The sequence below is a fragment of the Bos grunniens genome, chromosome 4, assembly GCF_055505025.1.
Source record: "Bos grunniens cultivar Pamir isolate PY7600 chromosome 4, Bosgru_T2T1.0, whole genome shotgun sequence".
Taxonomy (NCBI): Eukaryota; Metazoa; Chordata; class Mammalia; order Artiodactyla; family Bovidae; genus Bos; species Bos grunniens.
This window is the reverse complement of record NC_141168.1, coordinates 19,169,245-19,195,788: the sequence shown is the minus strand read 5'-3', so window position 1 is coordinate 19,195,788 and position 26,544 is coordinate 19,169,245. Positions and strand designations below refer to the sequence as shown.

The following is a 26,544-nucleotide window of genomic DNA, read 5'->3' as shown; positions in this document are numbered from 1 at the left end:
TATGACAAAGCTTTTCAGTAAATAAAATAGAGATACATGTTGTAGGAGTTTTAGGTAAATGCTATAGGTATAATTATGTTTGGGGAATGTCTAGCTAAAATAGTCTCTCTTGATTTTCATAACTTGCAACTTAACTAATTAAATAGAGAGACTCCATTGACTTCCAGAATGTGGTCCACTGGAGAAGGGAATGGCAAACCACTTCAGTATTTTTGCCTTGAGAACCCCATGAACAGTATGAAAAGGCAAAATGATAGGATACTGAAAGAGAAACTTCCCAGGTCAGTAAGTGCCCAATATGCTACTGGAGATCAGTGGAGAAATAACTCCAGAAAGAATGAAGGGATGGAGTCAAAGCAAAAAGAATACCCAGCTGTGGATGTGACTGGTGATAGAAGCAAGGTCCAATGCTATAAAGAGCAATATTGCATAGGAACCTGGAATGTCAGGTCCATGAATCAAGGCAAATTGGAAGTGGTCAAACAAGAGATGGCAAGAGTGAATGTCGACATTCTAGGAATCAGCGAACTGAAATGGACTGGAATGGGTGAATTTCATTCAGATGACCATTATATCTACTACTGCGGGCAGGAATCCATCAGAAGAAATGGAGTAGCCATCATGGTCAACAAAAGAGTCCAAAATGCAGTACTTGGATGCAATCTCAAAAACGACAGAATGATCTCTATTCGTTTCCAAGGCAAACCATTCAATATCACAGTAATCCAAGTCTATGCCCCCACCAGTAACGCTGAAGAAGCTGAAGTTGAACGGTTCTATGAAGACCTACAAGACCTTTTAGAACGAACACCCAAAGAAGATGTCCTTTTCATTATAGGTGACTGGAATGCAAAAGTAGGAAGTCAAGAAACACCTGGAGTAACACGCAAATTTGGCCTTGGAATACAGAATGAAGCAGGGCAAAGGCTAATAGACTTTTGCCAAGAAAATGCACTGGTCATAACAAACACCCTCTTCCAACAACACAAGAGAAGACTCTACACATGGACATCACCAGATGGTCAACACCAAAATCAGATTGATTATATTCTTTGCAGCCAAAGATGGAGAAGCTCTATACAGTCAGCAAAAACAAGACCAGGAGCTGACTGTGGCTCAGACCATGAACTCCTTATTGCCAAATTCAGACTGAAATTGAAGAAAGTAGGGAAAACCACTAGACCATTCAGGTATGACCTAAATCAAATCCCTTATGACTATACAGTGGAAGTGAGAAATAGATTTAAGGGCCTAGATCTGATAGATAGAGTGCCTGATGAACTATGGATGGAGGTTTGTGACATTGTACAAGAGACAGGGATCAAGACCATCCCCATGGAAAAGAAATGCAAAAAAGCAAAATGGCTGTCTGGGGAGGCCTTACAAATAGCTGTGAAAAGAAGAGAAGTGAAAAGCAAAGGAGAAAAGGAAAGATATAAGTATCTGAATGCAGAGTTCCAAAGAATAGCAAGAAGAGATAAGAAAGTCCTCTTCAGTGATCAATGCAAAGAAATAGAGGAAAACAACAGAATGGGAAAGACTAGAGATCTCTTCAAGAAAATCCGAGATACCAAAGGAACATTTCATGCAAAGATGGGCTCGATAAAGGACAGAAATGGTATGGACCTAACAGAAGCAGAAGATATTAAGAAGAGATGTCAAGAATATACAGAAGAACTGGACAAAAAAGATCTTCACGACCCAGATAATCATGATGGTGTGATCACTGACCTAGAGCCAGACATCCTGGAATGTGAAGTCAAGTGGGCCTTAGAAACCATCACTACGAACAAAGCTAGTGGAGGTGATAGAATTCCAGTTGAGCTATTCCAAATCCTGAAAGATGATGCTGTGAAAGTGCTACACTCAATATGCCAGCAAATGTAGAAAACTCAGCAGTGGCCACAGGACTGGAAAAGGTCAGTTTTCATTCCAATCCCAAAGAAAGGCAATGCCAAAGAATGCTCAAACTACCACACAATTGTACTCATCTCACACGCTTGTAAAGTAATGGTCAAAATTCTCCAAGCCAGGCTTCAGCAATATGTGAACCATGAACTTCCTGGTGTTCAAGCTGGTATTAGAAAAGGCAGAGGAACCAGAAATCAAAATGCCAACATCCACTGGAGCATCGAAAAAGCAAGAGAGTTCCAGAAAAAACATCTATTTCTGCTTTATTGACTATGCCAAAGCCTTTGACTGTGTGGATCATAATCAACTGTGGAAAATTCTGAAAGAAATGGGAATACCAGACCACCTGACCTCTTGAGAAATCTGTATGCAGGTCAGGAAGCAACAGTTAGAATTGGACATGGAACAACAGACTGGTTCCAAATAGGAAAAGGAGTCCGTCAAGGCTATATATTGTCACCCTGTTTATTTAACTTATATGCAGAGTACATCATGAGAAATGCTGGACTGCAAGAAACACAAGCTAGAAATAAGATTGCCGGGAGAAATATTAATAAGCTCAGATATGCAGATGACACCACCCTTATGGCAGAAAGTGAAGAGGAACTAAAAAGCCTCTTGATGAAAGTGAAAGTGGAGAGTGAAAAAATTGGCTTAAAGCTCAACATTCAGAAAAAGAAGATCATGGCATCCGGTCCCATTACTTCATGGGAAATCGATGGGGAAACAGTGGAAACAGTGTCAGACTTTATTTTTGGGGGCTCCAAAATCACTGCAGATGGTGACTGCAGCCATGAAATTAAAAGACGCTTACTCCTTGGAAGGAAAGTTATGACCAACCTAGATAGCATATTGAAAAGCAGAGACATTACTTTACCAACAAAGGTCTGTCTAGTCAAGGCTATGGTTTTTCCTGTGGTCATGTATGGATGTGAGAGTTGGACTGTGAAGAAGGCTGAGCACCGAAGAATTGATGCTTTTGAACTGTGGTGTTGGAGAAGACTCTTGAGAGTCCCTTGGACTGCAAGGAGATCCAACCAGTCTATTCTGAAGGAGATCAGCCCTGGGATTTCTTCAGAAGGAATGATGCTAAAGCTGAAACTCCAGTACTTTGGCCACCTCATGCGAAGAGTTGACTCGTTGGAAAAGACTGTGATGCTGGGAGGGATTGGGGGCAGGAGGAGAAGGGGACGACAGAGGATGAGATGGCTGGATGGCATCACTTACTTGATGGACGTGAGTCTTAGTGAACTCCAGGAGTTGATGATGGACAGGGAGGCCTGGTGTGCTGCGATTCATGGGGTTGCAAAGAGTCGGACACAACTGAGTGACTGATCTGATCTGATTGAATACCTGGGTCATTTTTATTTATTTTAATTTTTTTTTTTTAAATTTTTATTCGGCTGCACAGGATCCTGTTGTGGTACGTGGGATCTTTAGTTCCACGACCAGGGATCGAACCCAGGCTCCCTGCGTTTGAGAGCCTGGAATCTTAGCCACTGGACCACCGAAGAAACCCTACCTGGGTCATTTTTAATAGGACAAAATATTAGAATATTAGTTGCTGGGCTGGTCTAAGTTTATCTACCTTTGCCTTCTTAGGAGAGGAAGACTAAAGCATACGTTTGTTGATTGGGAAATGTTAGAATGACAGTTTACAATGACTTGTCTCTAGGTTTTCATTAGAGATTAAGGTTTTAAGGTTAAGAATTATAAGGGAAGCGTTTCAGTATGCAAAGATGCAGGATGTGTGTTTTCAGCAAAGAGGATTTGAGAAATGGAAATGCATTTTGTTAGAGGGGAAAAGGTAGTTTTGTCCTAGCACTCATTTCTGAATGTAAGAGAAAGTGAGTGACAGATTAATATGAATACAGAAAGACAAAAGTTTGTGGAGGAGGAAAACTGAGTTTTATGCATGGTCTGGCTTGGCTAAGACGAGATTGAACTTAAGAAAATGAATTTTAAAGGTAAAGTGGTTCAAAACCTGAATTTGGCTAAGAGGAAAAAGTTTTCTTAAAATATTGTATTGCTTTTGGTAATAGATTGTGAATTTAAGTGATCTGTATTTGCCACTGAGATCTTTTGTATCACTGGTTAAATTTTTGATATTTTTGAAAAACTTTCCAAAGATCAAATTTTAAATGAAGTTCATTTGACTCCTAACTGACTTGAGGTTTCTCAAAGGGTCCCTAATGTTAGTCACTCAGTCATGTCCAATTCTTTGTGACCTCATGGACTATAGCCCATCAGGTTCCTCTGTGGACGGAATTCTCCAGGCAAGAACACTGGAGTGGGTTGCCATTTCCTACTCCAGGGGATCTTCCCCACCCAGGGATCAAACCCAGGTTTCCTGCATTGCAGGCAGATTCTTTAACATTTGAGCCATCAGGGAAGCCATCAAAGGGTCCCTGAAACACCTCAAGTTATTTGTTTTCTCTCCATCTCACAGAAGAATATTAAACTAATTAGGCTTATTTGGTATGGTAAATTACATGGGAAGCACTGTCAAATATCAATAACTGCAGATACGCAGATGACACCACCGTTATGGCAGAAAGTGAAGAGGAACTGAAGAGCCTCTTGATGAAAATGAAAGAGGAAAGTGAAAAATCTGGCTTAAAACTCAACATTCAGAAAACTAAGATCATGGCATCCAGTCCCATTATTTCATGGAAAATAGATGGGGAAACAGTGACAGATTTTATTTTCTTGGGTTCCAAAATCACTGCAGATCGTGACTGCAGCCATGAAATTAAAAGGTGCCTGCTCCTTGGAAGAAAAGCTATGACCAACATAGACAGCATCTTAAAAACCAGAGACATTACTTTGCCAACAAAGGTACATCTAGTTAAGGCTATGGTTTTTCCAGCAGTTATGTATGGATGTTAGAGTTGGACTATAAAGAAAGCTGAGTGCCAAAGAATTGATGCTGTTGAACTATGGTGTTGGAGAAGACTCCTGAGAGTCCTTTGGACTGCAAGGAGATCAAACCAGTGAATCCTCAAGGAAATCAGTCCTAAATATTCATTGGAAGGACTGATGCTGAAGCTGAAACTCCAATACTTTGGACACCTGATGCGAAAAGCTGACTCATTGGAAAAGACCCTGATGCTGGGAAAGATTGAAGGCAGGAGAAGGGGATGACAGAGGATGAGATGGTTGGATGGCATCACCGACTCGATGCATATGAGTTTGAGCAAGCTCTAGGAGTTGGTGATGAACAGGGAGGCCTGGCGTGTTGCAGTCCGTGGGGTTGCAAAGAGTTGGACATGACTGGTAACTGAACTGAACTGATTGTCAAATAAGTGGTGATAAAACTTCTTAGGCTGTATCATATGGGTGAACATTATTAATATATACATTTAAGAAATTATATGAAACTCCTAAAATTCTAGTATATCCTGGTTAGTGATATCAGTCATAATTTTAGTAGTTATCATAATTTTTTGTATGTCAATGCAGTAACCAAGTTTCTTTTGAATTGTATAGTAATCCTGGTTGGCTAATGCCAAAGCAAATAGACATCCTTTTAGTGTTTAAGATGGTCAATTAGTCTTTAGGTTTTAGAGTGACTTTTTAAAAAACTGAAGTATAGTTGATTTAAGATATTGTTTCAGTTGAACAGCAAAGTGATTCAGTTACTTGTGGTTGTTTAGTCACTAAGTCATGTCTGACTCTTTCGCGACCCCATGGACTGTCGCCTGCCAGGCTCCTCTGTCCATGACCTTCTCCAGGCAAGAATACTGGGGTGGATTGCTATTTTCTTCTCCAGGAGATCTTCCCAACCCAGGGATCAAACCTGCTTCTCCTGCATTGGCAGATGGATTCTTTAACACTGAGTCATCAGGGCAACATACATATAAAATTGTTCTTTATCAGATGCTTTTCCCTTATAGCTTATTGCAAAATACTGAGTATAGTTCCCTGTGCTATACAATAGGTCCTTGTTGGTTATCACTTTATATATGCTTCGTCACTCAGTCACGTCTGACTCTTTGCAACCCCATGGACTGTATCCCATCAGGCCCCTCTGTCTATGGGATTTTCCAGGCAAGAATATTGGAGTGGGCCGCCATTCCCTTCTCCAGGGGGTCTTTCAGACCCAGGGATCGAATCCATGTCTCCTGCATTGCAGGCAGATTCTTTACCTGCTCAGCCATCAGGGAAGCCCTAGTAGTGTGTGTATGTTAATTCCAAACTCCTGATTTATCCTCCCCCACCTTCCCATTTGGTAACCATAAATTTGTTTTTAAGTCTACGCATCTATCTCTACTTTGTATATAAGTTTATTTGTATCATATTTTTAGATTCCACGTACGATATTTGTTTTTCTCTGTGTTGTTCACCTCACCTTGTATGATAATCTCTAGGTCCATCTATATTGCAGCAAATAGCATTATTTTATTATTTTATATGGCTGAGTAATATTCTGTCATTTATATATAATATACCACATATATTTTTTAAATTTTATTTTATTTTTAAACTTTACAATATTGTATTAGTTTTGCCAAATATCGAAATGAATCCGCCACAGGTATACCTGTGTTCCCCATCCTGAACCCTCCTCCCTCCTCCCTCCCCATACCCTCCCTCTGGGTCGTCCCAGTGCACCAGCCCTAAGCATCCAGTATCGTGCATCGAACCTGGACTGGCAACTTGTTTCATACATGATATTATACATGTTTCAATGCCATTCTCCCAAATCTCCCCACCCTCTCCCTCTCCCACAGAGTCCATAAGACTGATCTATACATCAGTGTCTCTTTTGCTGTCTCGTACACAGGGTTATTGTTACCATCTTTCTAAATTCCATATGTATGCATTAGTATACTGTCCACTTATCTGTTGATGGACATTTAGGTTGCTTTCACGTCTCGGCTATTGTAAATAGTGCTGCAATGAATATTGGGGTGATGGATCTTTTCCAATTATAATTTCTCTGGATATATGCCCAGGAGTTGGACTGCAGGATCACATGGTACCTCTATGTTCAGTTTTTAAGGAACCTCCATACTGTTCTCCATAATGACTATACCATTTTACATTCCCACCAACAATGTAGGAGAGTTCTCTTTTCTCCACACTTTCTCAAGCACTTATTGCTTTTAGACTTTTTGATGATGGTCATTCTGACCAGTCTGAGGTGATACTTAACTGTAGTTTTGATTTGCCCCACCCTTATGGCAGAAAGTGAAGAGGAACCAAAAAGCCTCTTGATGAAAGTGAAAGTGGAGAGTGAAAAAGTTGGCTTAAAGCTCAACATTCTGAAAACGAAGATCATGGCATCTGGTCCCATCACTTCATGGGAAATAGATGGGGAAACAGTGTCAGACTTTATTTTTCTGGGCTCGAAAATCACTGCAGATGGTGACTGCAGCCATGAAATTAAAAGACACTTACTCCTTGGAAGGAAAGTTATGACCAACCTAGATAGCATATTCAAAAGCAGAGACATTAATTACTCTGCCAACAAAGGTTCGTCTAGTCAAGGCTATGGTTTTTCCTGCGGTCATGTATGGATGTGAGAGTTGGACTGTGAAGAAGGCTGAGTGCCGAAGAATTGATGCTTTTGAACTGTGGTGTTGGAGAAGACTCTTGAGAGTCCCTTGGACTGCAAGGAGATCCAACCAGTCCATTCTAAAGGAGATTAGCCCTGGGATTTCTTTGGAAGGAATGATGCTAAAGCTGAAACTCCAGTATTTTGGCCACCTCATGCGAAGAGTTGACTCATTGGAAAAGACTGTGATGCTGGGAGGGATTGGGGGCAGGAGGAGAAGGGGACGGCAGAGGATGAGATGGCTGGATGGCATCACTGACTCGATGGACGTGAGTCTGAGTGAACTCCGGGAGTTGGTGATGGACAGGGAGGCCTGGCGTGCTACGATTCATGCAGTCGCAAAGAGTCAGACACGACTGAGCGACTGATCTGATCTGATCTGATCTTTGAGCTTTCCAGGTGGCACTAGTGATAAAGAACTTGCTTTCCGATACAGGAGACATAAGAGGTGCGGGTTCGATCCCTGGGTCAGGAAGATCCCCTGGAGGAGGGCATGACAGCCACTCCAATATTCTTGCCTGGAAAATCCTGTAGAAGAGGAGCCTGGCAGGCTACAGTACAGGGGGTCGCAAAGAGTTGGACATGACTGAAGTGACTTAGCATGCAAGCACATGCTTCTTTAGAGAAATGTCTAGTTCTCCTGCCCATTTCTTGTTTGGGTTGTTTGTGTTTTTGATCTTGACTATATGAGCTGTTTGTATATTTTGGGAGTTAATCCTTTGTCAGTCGTATCATTTGTAAATATTTTCTCTGTTTCTGAAGGTTATCTTTTCATTTTGTTTATGGCTTCTTTTGCTGCATGGAAGATTTATGTTTTACTTAGGTCCCATTTGTTTATTTTTGTTTGTATTTCTATTACTCTAGGAGATGAATCAAAAAAGATATTGCTGTGATTTATGCTAAAGAGTGTTCTGCCTATGTTTTCCTCTAGTAGTTTAGAATCTAGTAGTATAGAATCTAGTCTTACATTTATGTTTTTAATCCATTTTGAATTTATTTTTCTGTATGATGATAGAAAATGTTCTAATTTAATTCTTTTACAGGTAGTTATCCAATTTTCCCTACACTACTTGTTTTTTATTTATATTTATTTTTAATTGTAGGATGATTACTTTACAATATTGTAATGGTTTTTTCCATATATCAGCATGAATCAGCCATAGGTATGCCTATGTCCCCTCCCTCTTATATTCCTCTCCCACTTTCTTCCCCCTCCAGATTGCTATGGACCGCCAACTTTGGGTTCCCTGCATCATACAGCAAAGTCCCCCTGGCTCTCTATTTTTTATGATAATGTGTATGTTTCAATGCTGTTTTCTCAAATCATCCCACCCTCTCTCCTTCCCTCACTGTTCTCTATGTGTGTGTCTCCTTTGTTTCCTTGCACATAGGGTCATCGGTACTATCATTCTAGATTCCATATGTATGAGTTAATATATGATATTTGTCCTTCTCTTTCTGCCTTACTTCACTCGGTATAATAGGTTCATCACTCTAGGTTTGTCTACCTCATTAGAACTGGTTCAGATGAGTTCCTTTTTATATGTATATGTACTATATTTTGTATATCTACTACAATTTCCTTATCCATTCATCTGTCAGTGGACATCTAGGTTGCTTCTATGTCCTAGCTATTGTAAACAGCCCAGCACTACTTACTGAAGAGACTGTCTTTTCTCCATTGTATATTCTTGCCTCCTTTGTCATAGATAAATTGACTTTAGGTACATGGGTTTATTTCTTGGCTCTCTATCCTGTTTCATTGATCTCTTTGCCTATTCTCTGCTAGTACCATACTCTTTTGATGCTTGTGGCTTTGTAGTATAGTGTGAAGTCAGGGAGCCTGATTCTTCAAGCTCTGTTGCTGCTCACGATTGCTTTAGCTACTGAGGACCTTTTGTGCTTCCATAAATTTTTTAAAAAATTTTGTTCTATTTCTATGGAAAATGCCATTGGAAATTTGATAGGGGTTTCACTGAATTTGTAGAGTGCTTTGGGCAGTTTAGTCAGTTTGATAATATTGATTCTTCAATCCAAGAATACAGTGTATCTTCCCATCTGTTTGTGTCACCTTTCTTTCATCAGTGTCTTATAGTTTTCAGAGTGCAGGTATTTTCCTTTCTTAGGTATGTTTATTCCTAGATATATTACTCTTTCTGATGTGATGGTAAATGGGATTGCTTTCTTAATTTCTCTTTCTGATCTTTTGTTAGTGAATAGAAATGAAACAAATATGTATGTATGTATATATATATATATATACATATATATATATTTGCATCCTGCAACTTTAGTGAATTCATTGATAAGCTCTAGTCATTTTCTGGTAGTGTTTCTAGGATTTTCTATGTATAGTGCCATGCCATCTTCAAAGAGTGACTATTTTACTTCCTTTCCCATTTGGATTCCTTTTTTCTTTCTTGTCTAATTGCTGTGGTTAGGACTTCCAAAACTATGTTGAATAAAAGTGGTGAGAATGGACATCCTTGTCTTTTTCCTGATCTTACAGAAAATGCTTTCAGCTCTTCTCCATTGACTATGATGTGCTGTGAGTTTGTCACATATGGCCTTTATTATGTTGAGGCATGTTCCCTCTCTGTTCACTTCCTGGAGAATTTTTTATTGTAAATTGGTGTTACATTTTGTTAAAAGCTTTTTCTGCATCTATTGACGTGATTCTGTTTTTTATTCTCCATTTAGTGTGGTGTATCACAGTGATTTGTGGATATTGAAAAATCCTTGCATCACTGAGTTAAATCTCACTTGAACATGGTGTACGATCCGTTTAATATACTACTGGGTTTGATTTGCTAGTATTCTGTTGATTTTTGTGTCTGTGGTTATGAGGGATACTGGCTTGTAATTTTCTTTCTCTTTTATGATATCTTTGGTTCTGCTATCAGGGTAATGATGGCCTTACAGAATATGTTTAGAAGTGTTTCTTCCTCTGCAACTTTTTGGAATGGTTTCAGAAGGATAGGTATTAACCCTTCTCTAGATGTTTATAGCATTTGCTTGTGAAGCCATCTGTCCTGAACTTTTGTTTTTTGTTCAGTTCCGAAGTCATGTCTGACTCTTTGAGACCCCATGGACCGCAGCACACCAGGCTTCCCTGTCTTTCACTATCTCCCAGAGATTGCTCAAACTCATGTCCATTGAGTTGATGATGCCATCCAAACATCTCATCCTCTCTCACCTGCCTCTTTTCCTGCCCTCAATGTTTCCCAGCATCAGGGTCCTTTCCAATGAGTCAGCTCTATGCATCAGGCCAAAGTATTGGAGCTTCAGCATCAGTTCTTTCAGTGAATATTCAAGGTTGATTTCTTTTAGGATTGACTGGTTTGACCTCCTTGCTGTCCAAGGGACCTTTTGCTGTCCAAGCAGTCTGCTCTTGCATCACAATTCGAAACCATCAGTTCTTTGGCGCTCAGCCTTCTTTATGGTTCAACTCTCACATCCATACATGACTACTGGAAAAACCATAGCTCTGATTATATGGACATTTGTCAGCAAAGTGATGCCTCTGCTTTTTAATACACTGTCTGGGTTTGTCATAGCCTTTTTCCAAGGATCACCTGTCTTTTAATTGTATAACTGAAGTTACCATCCACAGCCCAAGAAAATAAAATCTGTCACTGTTTCTATTGTTTCCCCACCTATTTGCCATGAAGTGATGGGACGAGATGCCATGATCTTGGCATTTCGAATGCTGAGTTTTAAGCCAGTGTTTTCTCTCTCCTCATTCACTTTCATCAAGAGCTTGTTTAGATCCTCTTTGCTTTCTGCCATTGGGAATTTTTAAATCAGATTTAATTTCAGTACATGTGATTTTTCTGTTTATATGTGATTTTTCTGTTTATATTTTCTATTTCTTCCTGGTTTACTCCTTGGAGATTGTTCCTCTCTAAAAATCTGTCCGTTTCTTCTAGGTTGTCCAATTTATTGCTTGTTGTTGTTGTATTTTACGGTCCTTTATATTTCTGTGGTGTCTTGTAACTTCACCTTTTTATTTCTGATTTTATTGATTTAGGCCCTCTCCCCTCTTTTCTCAATGAGTCTGGCTAAAGCTTTATCAATTTTGTTTATCATTACAAAGAACCAGCTTTTAGTTTCTATTGTTAGTCTCCAATTCCTTTATTTCTGTTCTGATCTTTATGATTTCTGTTCTTCTCCCCACTTGGGGTTTCATTGGTTCACCTTTCTCTGGTTGCTTAGGTGTAATGTTAAGCTGTTTCTTTGAGGTGTCTCTTGTTTTCTGAGGTACACTTGTCTTGGTATAAGCTATCTTGGAACTACTTTTACTGCCTCTCGTGGGTTTTGGGTCATCGAGTTTTTGTTTTCATTTGTCTCTAGGTATTTTTTTTTATTTTCTCTTTAACTTCCTCAGTGATCCATTGGTTGTTTAGTAGCATTATTGAGCCTCCATGTGTTTGTGGGGTTTTTTTTTTTTTTGGCAGCCTTTCCTTATAGTTGATGTCTAATCTCATAGTGTTATCGTCAGAAAAGGTGCTTGATATGATATCAATTGTCTTAAATTTACTGAGGCTTCTGTGGCCCAGCATATGATCTATCCTGGAGAATGTGCTGTGTGGACTAGAAAAGCATGTGTACAGGGAGTCCCCTACAAACGAGTTCTATTCTGAGACTGCATTCGTAAGTCCAGTTTGTTCATAAGTCTGACAAAGTTAGCCTAGGTCCCCAACTAACACAATCAGCTTTATAGTCCTATACTATTATAGGTTTGAAATAGTTTTCACACAAATAATACATAAAAACAAACAAATAAATATTTTTAATCTTACAGGATGTTGAAAAATACAACGGTACAATACAATAGATGGCACACGGGAGCTGGCATTGAGCGAACAGGCAAGAAGAGTTACTGACTGGAGGAGGAAGAGCGGGTATGAGATGGTAGAGCTGAAGGGTCATCAGCAATAGAAGATGGAGGCAAGCTGCAGTTTCATTCATGCCTGACATTGATGGCACAGGTTCTGGTTCCTTGCTGGGTTCAACTCTGTCTACCCTTTTGAAAAAGCGATCCAGTGACATCTGGGTAGTAGATCTTATTTGTCATCATAGATGATACAGCACTGCTCTGCCTTCCGAACGGCTGCTGCAGCCTTCATGTACCATTGTATGTTCAGGTGCCTCAAAAACTAACCATGCGTCTTCAAAAAAATAAAAGAAAAACCCTTGACATTTCTTGCATCTTGAATCTCTTTGGTTCTTCAGCTACTTCTTCTTCCTCTTGTCTCTCTTAGTCCTTTCTCTGCGCCTCCAGTTTCAACAGGTCTTCATTAGTAAGCTCCTCTTGCTGTGCAGCAAGGAATTCAGTGAAGTTGTCCACTTGCAGATCTAGCTCCAGCTTCTTGCTGAGGGTCACTGAATTGCTGAAGACCTCTTTGGGCTCCTCATCCACTTTCTCTCATCCACAAAAATTGTGAATAAACTGTGGGCAAAAGTTCTTCCAAACCCCATTCATGATGACAGCTGTAACCTCATGCCAAACAAAGTAAATGTTTTTTATGGCTTTGTAGATGTTAGAGTCCTTCCAGAATTGTCTTGGGTGGTTCCTGATTTGTCACTCACCTTTACTGCCTGACAAAAAGTGTGACATAAATAATATTTCTTGAAAGTCACTATAACTCCCTCATCGATAGTTTCGATGAGTGACATAGTATTTTGTGGCAGATGCACTACTTTGATGTTGAGGTGAAAGTTGTCCCCAAAGGGGGGTGGCCCAGAGTATTGCCAAGTAGCAAAAGATTGTTGAATGGGATATCATTCTCCAAGCAATATTTCTCTACCTCTAGGATAAAGAGGTGGAAAAACTAGTCCTGGAATATGTCTGTGAAACCCAGATTCTTGGGCTTCCCCAGTGGCTCAGTGGGATATGCTCCCACCAGTGCAGGAGATGCGGGTTCAATCCCTGGTCCAGGAAGAGTCCCTGGAGATGGAAATGGCAGCCCACTCCAGTATCCTTGCCTGGGAAATCCCATGGACAGAGGAACCTAGCGGGCTACGGTCTATGGGGTCACAAAGAGTCAGACAGGACTTTGTGACTGAACAACAGCCCAGGCTTTGGGATTACTCTTCCACACAACAGGAAAAGAGCCCTTGGCTATGTTTTTAAGGGTTCTTGGGTTTTCTGGACAATAAATTATGAGAGGCTTAAGCTTCGTATTTCCAGAAGCATTGCCACCAAACAACAGAGTTAGCCTGTCCTTTGCTGCTTTATAGCCTGGCATCAACTTTTCATCCTTACTGATGTAACTTTTGTCTGGCTTCTTCTTCCAGCATAGTCCTGTCTCATCCATGTTAAAAACCTGCTCAAATAAATATATAGCTTCATCAATAATTTATCAAAGCATTTCAGGAAATTCCTGGGAAGCTACTGTATCTGCCCTCGCTGCCTCACCACTTCCTTTCACATTGTGAAGGTTGGCTCTAGCCTTGAGCCGATGAAACCAGCCAAGGCTGACATTAAAAGGTGCCCTCTCATTCTTCATCATGTTTCTTCCCTAAGTTCTCATAAATGCTTTCTCTTGAGTCAGCATTAAGCTGAGTGGGACTGAATGCTGATGTGGATCCTGCGTCTATACACTGAGCAATTTCTCCATCTCCTCCCTCACTTTCCCCTGCTTCTTTGATGTCTTCATCATCAGGACAGCAGATTTCACACGTTCCTTGTTCTTTAGAATCATGCTGATGGTTGAATGATTCGTGTTGTAAGAATGAGTGACCATGCTTATGCCTCGATCCACTCTCAATTATTTTCACTTTTGTTTCCATCATTATTTGACACTTTCTAGTAGTCCCAGCTATATCACTGCTGCTCTTACGCTTGCTTCTGGACATCCTGGGTTTGAAATAAAGACACTAGTGTACTCTATACAGTACTGTACAGTAAAGTACACAAAAGCACAATCAGGGACTTCCCGGGCAGTCCAGTGGTTAAGAATCCGCCTTCCGATACAGAGGTCTCAGGTTCGATCCCTGGTCAGGGAACTAAGATCCCATATGCTTCAGGGCAAGCCAGCACACCACAGCTACTGAGCCCACGTGCCCCAAATACAGAGAAACTCACGCACCACCACTAAGACCTGACACAGCTAAAAATATATTTAAACACACACACACGCACACACACACAGAGCCAGGCCTTGGTGCCAAAGCTCTAGGACAGCTCACACTACACTGATGAATACTCCCTGTTACCTCCACCACCTCATTCCCACAGTGAGCCCCAGCTTCCCCCTGCCTTCCCCAGGAGATGCTCCAAGACCAGCAGGGAGGCCTGGCTCAGCCTCCTGCGGAGTCACTGCTCCGCCCTGTGTCCCAGGGTGCATGGGACACTGCCAAAGGTGACATGTCTCTTTCCCCCAGTCCTGTGGAGTTCCTTCTATAAAGCCCCGCTGGCCTGCCAAGTCAATAGCTCTGGGGGTTCCTCCTGCTGATGCCAGACCCCCAGGGTGGGGAGTCTGCTGTGGGGCTTAAAACTCTCATTCCTCTTTGAGAACTTCTGTGATGTAATTATTTCCCCCAGTTTGTGGGTCACCCACTTGAAGAGGTATGGAATTTGATTATATCATGACTTCACCCCTCCTACCGTCTCACTGTGGTTTCTTCTTTATGTCTTTAGATGTAGAATATTTTGGGACAGTTTTCAGTCTTTTTATTGATGGTTGTTCAGCAGTTAGTTGTGATTTGGGTGTGCTTGTGAGAAGAAGTGAGCTGAAGTCCTACTCTGCCACCTTGTCCAGGAACTCCAGCCACTTTTTAAAAAATCTATAGCGGGGACTTCCTGGGCAGTGATTAAGACTTCACACTTCCAATGTAGGAGCTGCATGTTTGATCCCTGGCTGGGGAACTAAGGTACCATGTGCCTTGTGGCATCACACACACACACACAAAAGCAGCTTTTGAAGGACTCTATAGCTATTTTGTGAAGAAGCAGGGAAGGATGATGAAATCCTTTATGTGCAAGCATTTGTGCCATTACATCAGGGAAAGTAAGAAAGGAGAGGGTATAAGAGTGAGAATGTTGTTGTTCAGCCGCCAAGTCACATCCGACTCTTTGCAACCCCATGGACTACAGCACACCAGGCTTCCCTGTCTGTCACGGTCTCCTGGAGTTTGCCCAAGTTCATGTCCTTTGAGTTGCTAATACCATGCAACTGTCTCATCCTGTGTCGTCCCCTTCTCCTCTTGCCCTCAATCTTTCCCAGAATCAGGGTCTTTTCCAATGAGTTGGCTCTTCGTAACAGGTGGCCAAAGTATTGGGCTTCAGCATCAGTCCTTCCAATGAATATTCAGGGTTATTTCTTCTAGGACTGACTGATTTGTTCTCCTTGCTTTCCAAGACACTCCAAGAGTCTTCTCTAGCACCACAGTTCAAAAGCATCAATTCTTCAGCACTCTGCTTTCTTTACTGTCCAGCTCTCTCATCTGTACATGACTACTGGAAAGACCATAACCTTGACTATATAGACCTTTGTCAGCAAAGTGATGTCTTTGCTTTTTAACACACTGTCTAGGTTTGTCATAGCTTTCCTGCCAAGAAGCAATTGTCTTCTAATTTCATGGCTGAAATGTTGCTTCAAACTGTAACACCTCTGCTTGAGCTAGCTGCCCCAGGCTCTTACACCCACATATTCATCCCTTCTGCCACCTTCCATTCCTTTCCAGCCCCAATTCCTGGCACAGGCACTCAGGACTGTCTCTCCTTACTGGGAAAAATTAGAAAATTCTGTGTTAATTTCTGGAGCACAGGACTTAGTCTGGTATCACCATCTATGACCCAAGAGGGCACCCAGGAGCCACTCCCAGGGCAGGGCAGTTTTCATCACTGTTATCTCATATAGGGGATGAAATACAAATGATCGCCAGCTGGGTTTCTCAGACTTTAATTGAATCTTTAATTTAAGTCTTCCTTTATAGGAAGGATCCTCTAAACCTGAAGTCCATTTGGTAGCATCCACAGTGGAACCAAACTGGGACCCTAGTGAGGGAAGAATGCCCTTACCAGAGCACCCCTATTTGTGAATCTCTGCAGATCTTTGAAAGTGGGGGGGGGGGACCAAAGCAAAAGCATTTGAACATAATTCAAGAAACGCAGTAAAAAAAAAATCAAAACCTTTCTGAATTTTTCAAAAGGATACATCAGGCCTACAGATGTCGTACTAATACAGATCCTGAAGCCCTTGAAAATATTAGAATGGTAAATTTGACCTTTCGAGGGGCAAAGTGCCTTAGATGTCAGAAGAAATTGCAAAATTTAGATGCTTCCTTTGTAATGAACCCTTCTTAATGGGTAGATGTTGCTTTTAAAGTGTTCAATAAGGGGAGAAAAAAAAAGAAAAAAGAAAATGCCCCCTTTTTTGGCAGCAACATTGGGTTTCCCAGAGGGCAGGAAACCCAAAGAGAAGTAGACCACTACGGGAAAGGAACAATGTGCTTACTGGAAGGAGGGAGAACATTGGAAAACAGAGAGGAACACTCTGATGAATGACGAGGTCCAGGGTACGCCTCGGACTTGAGCTATCTAATTTCCCATGGTAGCCCTGGGCAGAACTGACAGTGGGGAATGAGCTGATTAACTTTCCCGTAGATCTCACCTTGAAGTTTTACCGCAGAACAGCTTGACATCAGAGTCCCACCAGAACTTGCTTTAAGCCTATAGATGGCGCTTATGAAAATGCCAGGAAAGGAGACAGAGCTTCCCCCCGCCCGCCCCCAGGTCTACAGAAAGGGAAGATCACAAGTGTACTAATGGTATCCCAGGGAAGGCCAAAAACACAGGGCCACTGCGCATCCCATTGAGAGGGACACTGGGACATTAATCTAAAGCAATATATTCTGAGGCAAGAGAACTACTTCTTCCACAGATTGACTTGTCAAAATACCAGCTAGAGTATTCAGAAAAGGACCAAGAGAGGGCCAAAGAGTAAGGATACACCTTGGACACTGTGGCCGCACGTTCATAACAGAATCATACATTAAAAAGGAACATCTCTAAAATATGTCAAGAGACCAATTTTACCTGGGTTAAGGCCTTGCAAGTTCCCCTGCTACGGATCAGTGGCTTCTAGAAGCAGGCCTAAATTAACCTCCTTTAAAATATTGTGGGCGGTTCCAGGTGTTAGTCCAGGTGGGAGAACCTATAAATGCTCTAAAGGACCTAGCAATTATCAATTATGCTAAAACTTTGGGTGCTATAATAACCTCTGTTCATGAGTTGGCCTCCAATAGGTCTGTCTATCCAGCTGAAGTAGATGTAATTTCATTGTAGTTGAAGTGTCAACCAATTTTGTTTAATTTTGTCCAAATTCATTTTGGGAACTGGAACCAAAACCCCAAGTTCAATTACAAATAAGACAAAGTGCTAAGTGGTTTTATCAGGGTCAAATAGTTGTAGATAAAAAATGACTGGCTAAAGAGTCTAAGGAATATTTGTTGCCTCAACTCAGTAGGAATGAGCCAGGAAAGTCTTCATCCCTTTTCCTTATAAGATTGTGAAGTAGATATAGACAGTGGGGAACTGTAATAGGGAAGAAACTTTGTATTCTACTACAAGTCAGGAAAGGAATGTTGCCTATAAGCTTAAATTACACATCTTATCTCTGGGAACCCTGCCTCCTAGGTAATGAGCATTAAACTAAAATACCTTTGGTTTAGCTCACTGGAAACATCCTGACAAGGCCCACCTGTGAATGACTGCCAGGAGAAAGAAATTAGTACATCCCCTCTGGAGGCCGACCTGAGCCAGGAAAGGTTTGATTTTACTCCTTCTGCTTTTAGTATAAAAGAAGCCTGACTTCCTTTTTTTTTGGGGGGGGGGGCTTCTTTTTTAATTTATTTATTTTTTTACTTAACAATATTGGTTTTTGCCATACATCAACATAAATCCGTCACGGGTATACATGTGTTCCCCATCCTGAAGCCCCCTCCCACCTCCCTCCCTGTACCATCCCTCTGAGTCATCCCAGTGCACCAGCCCCAAGCATCCTGTATCTTGCATCAAAACTGGACTGGCGATTCGTTTCATATATGATATTATACATGTTTCAATGCCATTCTCCCAAATCATCCCACCCTCTCCCTCTCCCACAGAGTCCAAAAGACTGTTCTATACATCTGTGTCTCTTTTGCTGTCTCACATACAGGGTTATTGTTACCATCTTTCAAAATTCCATATATATGCATTAGTATATTGTATTGGTGTTTTTCTTTCTGGCTTACTTCACTCTGTATAATAGGCTCCAGTTTCATCCACCTCGTTAGAACTGATTCAAACGTATTCTTTTTAATGGCTGAGTAATACTCCATTGTGTATATGTACCACAGCTTTTTTATGCATTCACCTGCTGATGGACATCTAGGTTGCTTCCATGTCCTGGCTATTATACACAGTGCTGTGATGAACATTGGGGTACATGTGTCTCTTTCAATTCTGGTTTCCTCGGTGTGTATGCCCAGCAGTGGGATTGCTGGGTCATAACTCAGGCAGGATGGTTCTTTGGGATACCGGTACACCACCTTCTCTTTACTTTCCAAGTAAAGTCACTATTTCTTGCCCTAAGAGCTCGTCTCTCAATTTATTCATCTATAACATGGCGGGCAGTATTATCTTGGACTTGGTAACAGTGATAGAAACCACCCAAAACTCAGTGGCATTTACACACGTATGTTTATGCAGTTTAGACCAGGCTTGTCAGGCCAGTTCTACTCTGCATTATGCTGGGACTAGAACATCTGAGAAGTCTTCTTCAAATACATATCTGACAGATGCCTTAGCTCGGGAGGCTATTCACATCTCTTCTTTCTGTACACCTCCCCATTTGGCTAACTTGGGATTTGTCAAAATGGTGCTGAGTTTCCAGAAGGAGGAGACCAAGGGGACAAACCCAAAGTGCAAATGCCTCCTATCAAACCAGCACTTAGTTCACACCTGCAAATGTCCCATCAGCAAGAGGAACAAATCCAAAGTTAATGCTGGAAGGGACTATAAAGGACACTCATAGCAGAGATCAGGGTTCTCTGGGGCCAAAAGGAACAGTCAGCTAGAGACGCCAACATGAGATTTCTGGTTCAAACAACTAATACCGGGGAGTACACTAGAACAGCTTCTGACCCAGGCTCTTACAATCTGTTTTGTTCCTTGAAAATAAAAAACATACAACAGAACTAAACTCTGCGAAATTCATATTTATTGTGTGGGCCTATTCTATCAAATGACTAGTTCATTTTTCTAGTATAAACTGCAGGGATGACATTTAACACTTGTTGCTCAGCCAACTTTTACTCCCTAGTTCTTTTTAAATAAGATAAATAGAATGGAAAATATGAGCTGATTTGGGTCAGACCTAGAAAATCCCATTCCTTCAGTATCGCCCTTCTCCTGACAGCTTAAATGGCTATTTCACATCTGGTGATTAAGAATGTAGTTTTTACCAGAGGCTACTGCTGACGGAGTTCAGACTCCTGCTCCTGATTGTCTCTGTCAGAGAAATAAGTGTCTTAGGCAGACAGGGAAGCTGTAACCTCTTCCTGCAATAAACCAGCAGCTCACTGAGCTGGCACCAACTGCTTCCATCAATTTTTCTATACAGATAATTGAAAATGGTTCATATGCCGGCTCATTGCAACTGAAGAAGCACTTTCCTTTCTGTGGAAGTACCCCCACCCCAAGCACCCCGCTTCAAAACAAACAAAAAACAAAACACCAAAATTCAGAGGAACCAGGCCAATTTCAGAACTGAGATGAAAAGTTATGGATAGGGGAAGTGTACAGAGGCTTCAAGCAATGGGAATAAACACAGAAGCTGAAAATGAACTTATGAGGCATGTGGAGTACATGTTGAATATCACTACAATGCAAACATTGTCACGCATGCTCAGTTGCTTCAGTCGTGTCCAACTCTGCGATTCTGTGGACGGCAGCCTACCAGGCTCCTCTGTCCATGGGGGTTCTCCAGGCAAGAATACTGGAGTGGGTTGCCATTTCCTCCTCCAGGGAATCCTCCCGACCCAGGGATTGAACGTGGATCGCCAAGAGTCAGACAGCACCACCTGGGAAGTTCCAAACATGGTCTTAGGTTTTAAAATTATGAAAGAATCTTCCAAAGTTTGGTTAATATAACATCTAAGTTTAAAACTTTGGTGGCTTTCAGAAAAATGAAGATAGTTTAAAAACAGGTAAATTTAAAAAAAATGAATTCAAAGACTGAAACTAAATTGTTAATATGCACTGAGTGCCTACTCATGCACTTCCAAAGGAAGAGCACGGTGTTTCCCTCTTAAACAGGCAATACACACTGACTGACATACTATGAAACAAGACCAGAGGTCAAGCTGATGGATTTTTTTGCCTTATTAATTTCAGACTTTTTTTTTTTTTTAACTTTTCTTTTAAATTCCCAGGTAGCTCAGATGGTAAAGAATCTGCCTGCAATGCAGGAGACCTGGGTTCCTTTTCTGGGTCGGGAAGATCATCTGGAGAAGGCAATGGCAATCCACTCCAGTATTCTTGCCTGGAGAATTCCATGGACAGATCATGCGGTCACAGAGCTGGACACAACTGAGCAACTAACGCTACACTTGATTTACAATACTGTGTTAGTTTCAGGTGTATAGCATCCTGATTCAGATGTTGTTATTCAGTTGCTAACTTTTGTCCAATCTTTTCCGACCCCATGGACTGTGCCAGGCTTCCCTGTCCTTCACTATCTCCCAGAGTTTGCTCAGACTTATATGCATTGACTTGGTGATGCCATCCGGTCATCTCATCCTCTGTCAGCCCCTTCTCCTCCTGCCCTCAGGCTTTTGCAGGATCAGAATCTTTTCCAATGACTCAGCTCTTCACATCAGATGGCCAATATTTTAGAGCTTCAGCATCAGTCCTTTCAATGAATATTCAGGGTTGATGTCTTTTAGGACTGACTGGTTTGACCTCCTTGCTGTCCAAGGGACTCAAAAATCTTCTTCAGCACCACAGTTCAAAAGCATCAATTCTAAAGTGCTCAGCCTTCTTTATGGTCCACCTCTCACATCAGTACATGACTACTGGAAAAACCATAACTTTGTCTATACGGACCTTTGTTGGCAAAGTAATGTCTTTGCTTTTTAATATGCTATCTAGGTTTGTCATAGCTTTTCTTCTATTAAAAGAAGTAAGACTCTTTTAATTTCATGGCTGCAGTCACAATATGCAGTGATTTTGGAGACCAAAGAAAATAAAGCCCATCACTGTTTCCATTATTTCCCCATCTATTTGCCATGAAGTGATGGAACCGGATGCCATGATGTTAGTTTTTTGAATGTTAAATTTTAAGTCAGCTTTTCCACTCTCCTCTTTCACCTTCATCAAGAGACTCTTAGTTCCTCTTCACTTTCTGCCATAAAGGGTGGTGCCCTTTGCATAAATGAAGTTATTCATATTTCTCCCGGCAATCTTGATGCCAGCTTGTGATTCATCCAGCCTGGCATTTCTCATGATGCACTCTGCATATAAGTTAAATATTCAGGGTAACACTATACAGCCTTGACATACTCCTTTCCCAATTTTGAACATCTATTGTACCATGTCTGGTTCTAACTGTTGCTTCTTGACCTGCACACAGGTTTCCTAGGAGACAGGTAAGGTGTCTGGTATTCCCATTTCTTGAAGAATTTTCCACAGTTTGTTGTGATCCACACAGTCAAAGGCTTTAGTGTAGTTAAGGAAGAAGAAGGAGATGGTTTTATGGACTTCTCATATTGGCAATTTGATCTCTGGTTCCTCTGCCTTTTCTAAATCCAACTTGAACATCTGGAAGTTCTCATTTCACATACTAATAAAGTCTAACTTGGAGAATTTTGAACATTACTTCGTGAGCATATGAAGTGAGTGCAATTGTGTGCTAGTTTGAACATTATTTGCCATTGCCTTTTTGGGGGGTTGGAATGAAAACTGACGTTTTCCAGTTCTGTGGCCACTGCTGAGGCTTCCAAATTTGCTGGCATATTGAGTGCAGCACTTCAATAGCATCATCTTTTAGGATTTGAAATAGCTCAGCTGGAATTCCATCACCTCCACTAGCTTTGTTCGCAGTGATGCTTCCTAAGGCCCACTTGACTTCACATTCCAGGATATCTGGCTCTAGGTGAGTGATCACACCATCGTGATTATCTGAGTCATTAATATCTTATTTGTATAATTTTCCTGTGTATTCTTGCCACCTCTTCTCAATATCTGCTTCTGTTAGATCCATACCATTTCTGTCCTTTATTGTGCCCATCTTTGCATGAAGTGTTCCCTTGGTATCTCTGATTTTCTTGACGAGATCACTAGTCTTTCCCATTCTATTGTTTTCCTCTATTTCTTTGCATTGTTCACTTAGGAAGACTTTTTGATCTCTCCTTGCTTTTCTTTGGAACTCTGCGTTCAGATGAGTATATCCTTCCTTTTCTCCTTAGCCTTTTGCTTCTCTTCTTTTCTCAGCTATTTGTAAAGCCTCCTCAGACAACCATTTTGCTTTTTTGCATTTCTTTTTCTTGGGGATGGTCTTGATCCCTGTCTCCTGTACAATGTCATGAACCTCCATCCATAGTTCTTGAGGCACTTTATCTATCAGATCTAGTCCTTTAAATCTATTTCTCACTTCCACTGTATAATAGTAAGGGATTTGATTTAGGTCATGCCCGAATGGCCTTGTGGTTTTCCCTACTTTCTTTAAGTTTGAATTTGGCAATAAGGAATTTACGATATGAGCCACTGTTAGCTCATGGTCTTGTTTTTGTTGACTGTACAGAGCTTCTCCATCTTCGGGTGCAAAGAATATAATTGATCTGATTTTGACCATCTGGTGATTGGAAGGAGGTGTTTGCTATGACCAGTGTGTTCTCTTGGCAAAACTCTGTTAGCCTTTGCCCTGGTTCATTTTGTACTCCAAGGCCAAACTTATCTGTACTCCAGGTATCTCTTGACTTCCTACTTTCGCATTCTAATCCCCTATGATGAAAAGGACTTTTTTTGTGTTTTTTTGGTGTTAGTTCTAGAAGGTCTTGTAGGTCTTCATAGAACCATTCAACTTCAGCTTCTTTGGCATTAGTGGATGAAAATCCAAGTCAAATCAATAGACTTGGATTACTATGATATTGAATGGTTTGATCTCTTCAAGAAAATTAGAGACCCTATGGGAAATTTCATGCAAAGATGAGCACAGTAAAAGACAAATGGTATGGACCTAACATAAGCAGAATATATTAAGACGAGGTGGCAAGAATAAACAGAAGAACTATATAAAAAAAATCTTCATGACCCAGATAACCATGATGGTGTGATCACTCACCTAGAGCCAGACATCCTGGAATGTGAAGTCAAGTGGGCCTTAGGCAGAAGCATCACTATGAGCAAAGCTAGTGGAGGTGATGAAATTCCAGTTGAGCTATTTCAAATCCTGAAAGATGATGCTGTGAAAGTGCTGCAATCAGTATGCCAGCAAGTTTGGAAAACTCAGCAGCGGCAACAGGACTAGAAAAGGTCAGTTTTCATTCCAATCCCCAAAAAAGGCAATACCAAAGAATGCTCAAACTATCACACAATTGCACTCATCTCACATGCCTGCAAAGTAATGCTCAAGATTCTCCAAGCCAGGCTTCAACCGTATGTGAACCGTGAACTTCCAAACGTTCAAGCTGGATTTAGAAAAGGCAGAGGAACCAGAGATCAAGTTACCAACATCCATTGGATCATTGAAAAGCATGAGAGTTCCAGAAAAACATCCACTTTTGCTTTATTGACTACACCAAAGCCTTTGACTGTGTGAATCACAACAAACTGTGGAAAATTCTTCAAGAGATGGGAATACCAGATCACGTGATCTACCTCCTGAGAAATCTGTATGCAGGTCAAGAAGCTCCAGTTAGAACTGAACATGGAACAACAGATTGGTTCCAAATCAGGAAAGGAGTACATCAAGGCTGTATATTGTCACCCTGTTTATTTAACTTTTATGCAGAGTACATCATGCGAAATGCCGGGTTGGATGAAGCACAAACAGGAATCAAGATTGCCAGGATAAATATCAATAACCTCAGATACTCTTATGACACCACCCTTATGCCAGAAATTGAAGAAGAACTGAAGAGCCTCTTGATGAAAGTGAAAGAGGAGAGTGAAAAAGTTGGTTTAAAACTCAACATTCAGAAAACGAAAATCATGGCACCCAGTCCCATCACTTCATGGTCCCAACACTAGATGGGGAACAATGGAAACAGTGAGAGACTTTATTTTCTTGGGCTCCATAATCACTGCGGACAGTGACTGCAGCCATGAAATTAAAAGACGCTTACTCCTTGGAAGAAAAGTTGTGACCAACCTAGACAGCATATTAAAAAGCAGAGACATTATTTTACCAACAAAGGTCTCTCTTGTCAAAAATATGGTTTTTCCAGTAGTCATATATGGATGTGAGAGTTGGACTATAAAGAAAGCTGACCACCAAAGAACTGATGCTTTTGAATTGTGGTGTTGGAGAAGACTCTTGAGATCCAACCAGTTGCAAGGAGATCCAATCAGTCCATCCTAAAGGAAAGCAGTCCTGAATATTCATTGGAAGGACTGATGCTGAAGCTTAAACTCCAATACTTTGGCCACCTCATGCAAATAACTGACTCATTTGAAAAGACCCTGATGCTGGGAAAGATTGAAGTTGGGAGGAGAAGGGGATGACAGAGGATGAGATGGTTGGATGGCATCACCAACTCAATGGACATGAGTTTGAGTAAACTCTGGGAGTTGGTGATGGACAGGGAGGCCTGGTGTGCTGCAGTCCATGAGGTTGAAAGAGTTGGACACAACTGAGTGACTAAACTGAACTGAGGTTTTGATATAACAGTCTCTCTCTCTTTACATATATGTGTGTGTGTGTGTGTGTGTGTGTATGTATTTATATACATGATTGAAGTTGCTGATCTTTTAAGTTCAAACTCATTTTAATTATCCTGCATTTGTATTCTCCTCCTCACAATTACTGGTTTGATACCATATTGGTGTGTGTATAATTTCTTAACCTTTACTGTATGTTTGCTTTTACTGGTGAGCTTTCCTTTTTCATAATTTTCTTGTATCTAGTTGTGGCTTTTTCTTTTCCACCTAGAAATGTTCTTTTCAGTTCAGTTCAGTTCAATTCAGTTATGTTCCTTTAGCATCTGTCATAAAGCTGGTTTGATGGTATTGAGTTCTAGCTTTTCCTTGACTGTAAAAGTTTTTTTGACATCTCTGTCACATCTGAATAAGAGCCTTACTGGGTGGAGTAGTATTGGCTGTAGGTTTTTTCCTTTTTTCTCTTAAATATATTATGCCACTTCCTTCTGGTCTGCAGAGGTTCTGCTGAAAACTCAGCTTCATGGTCTTATGGGGGGTTCCATTGTATGTTATTTGTTGCTTTTCCCTTGTTTCTTTTAGTATTTTCTGTTTGTCTTTAATTTTTGTCAGTGTGATTATATGTCTTTGTGTGTTTCTCTTGGGTTTTTCCTATATGAGACTCTCTGCAACTCCTGGAGTTGGATGACTATTTCCATTCCTGTGCTAGGGGAGTTTTCACCTATTATCTCTTCAAATAATTTTTAAGGCTCTTTTCTCTCCCTCTTCTCCTTCTGGCACCCCTATATATGAATGCTGGTGCATTTGGTATTGTCTCAGAGGTCTCTTAAACTGTTCTCATTTCTTTTCATTGTTTTTTCTTTATTCTATTCCATGACAATTATTTTTACCACTTTGTCTTCCAGTTCACTGATATGTTCTTCTGCCCTATTTATTCTGCTGTTGATTCTTTCTTGTATATTTTTCATCTGAGTTATTGCATTCTTCAACTTTGTTTGGTTCTTCTTTATACATTCTAACTCTTTGCTAAGAATTTCTTGTATCCTCTTGCTCTGTGCATCCATCTTTTTTCCCAAGTTTCTGGTTCATCTAAAAAGATGATAAGATCATTACTCTGAACTCTGTTTTGGGTACATTGTCTTTCTCCACTTCACTTAGTTCTGAGGTTTTATTTTGCTCCTTCACTTGGAACATATTCCTTTGC

General features: G+C 40.9%; 1 protein-coding gene across 1 annotated transcript in view; it reads right to left on the bottom strand.

Annotated features, from left to right (window-relative positions):
• Positions 1-17,626, bottom strand: part of PTN (pleiotrophin) — a 152,908-nt gene extending 135,282 nt beyond the window's left edge. The window contains exon 1 of the mRNA XM_086395408.1: positions 17,517-17,626. The gene's annotated coding sequence lies outside the window, so the exon portion shown is untranslated. The remainder of the gene's footprint in view (positions 1-17,516) is intronic.
• Between the last annotated feature and the right edge of the window lie 8,918 nt (positions 17,627-26,544).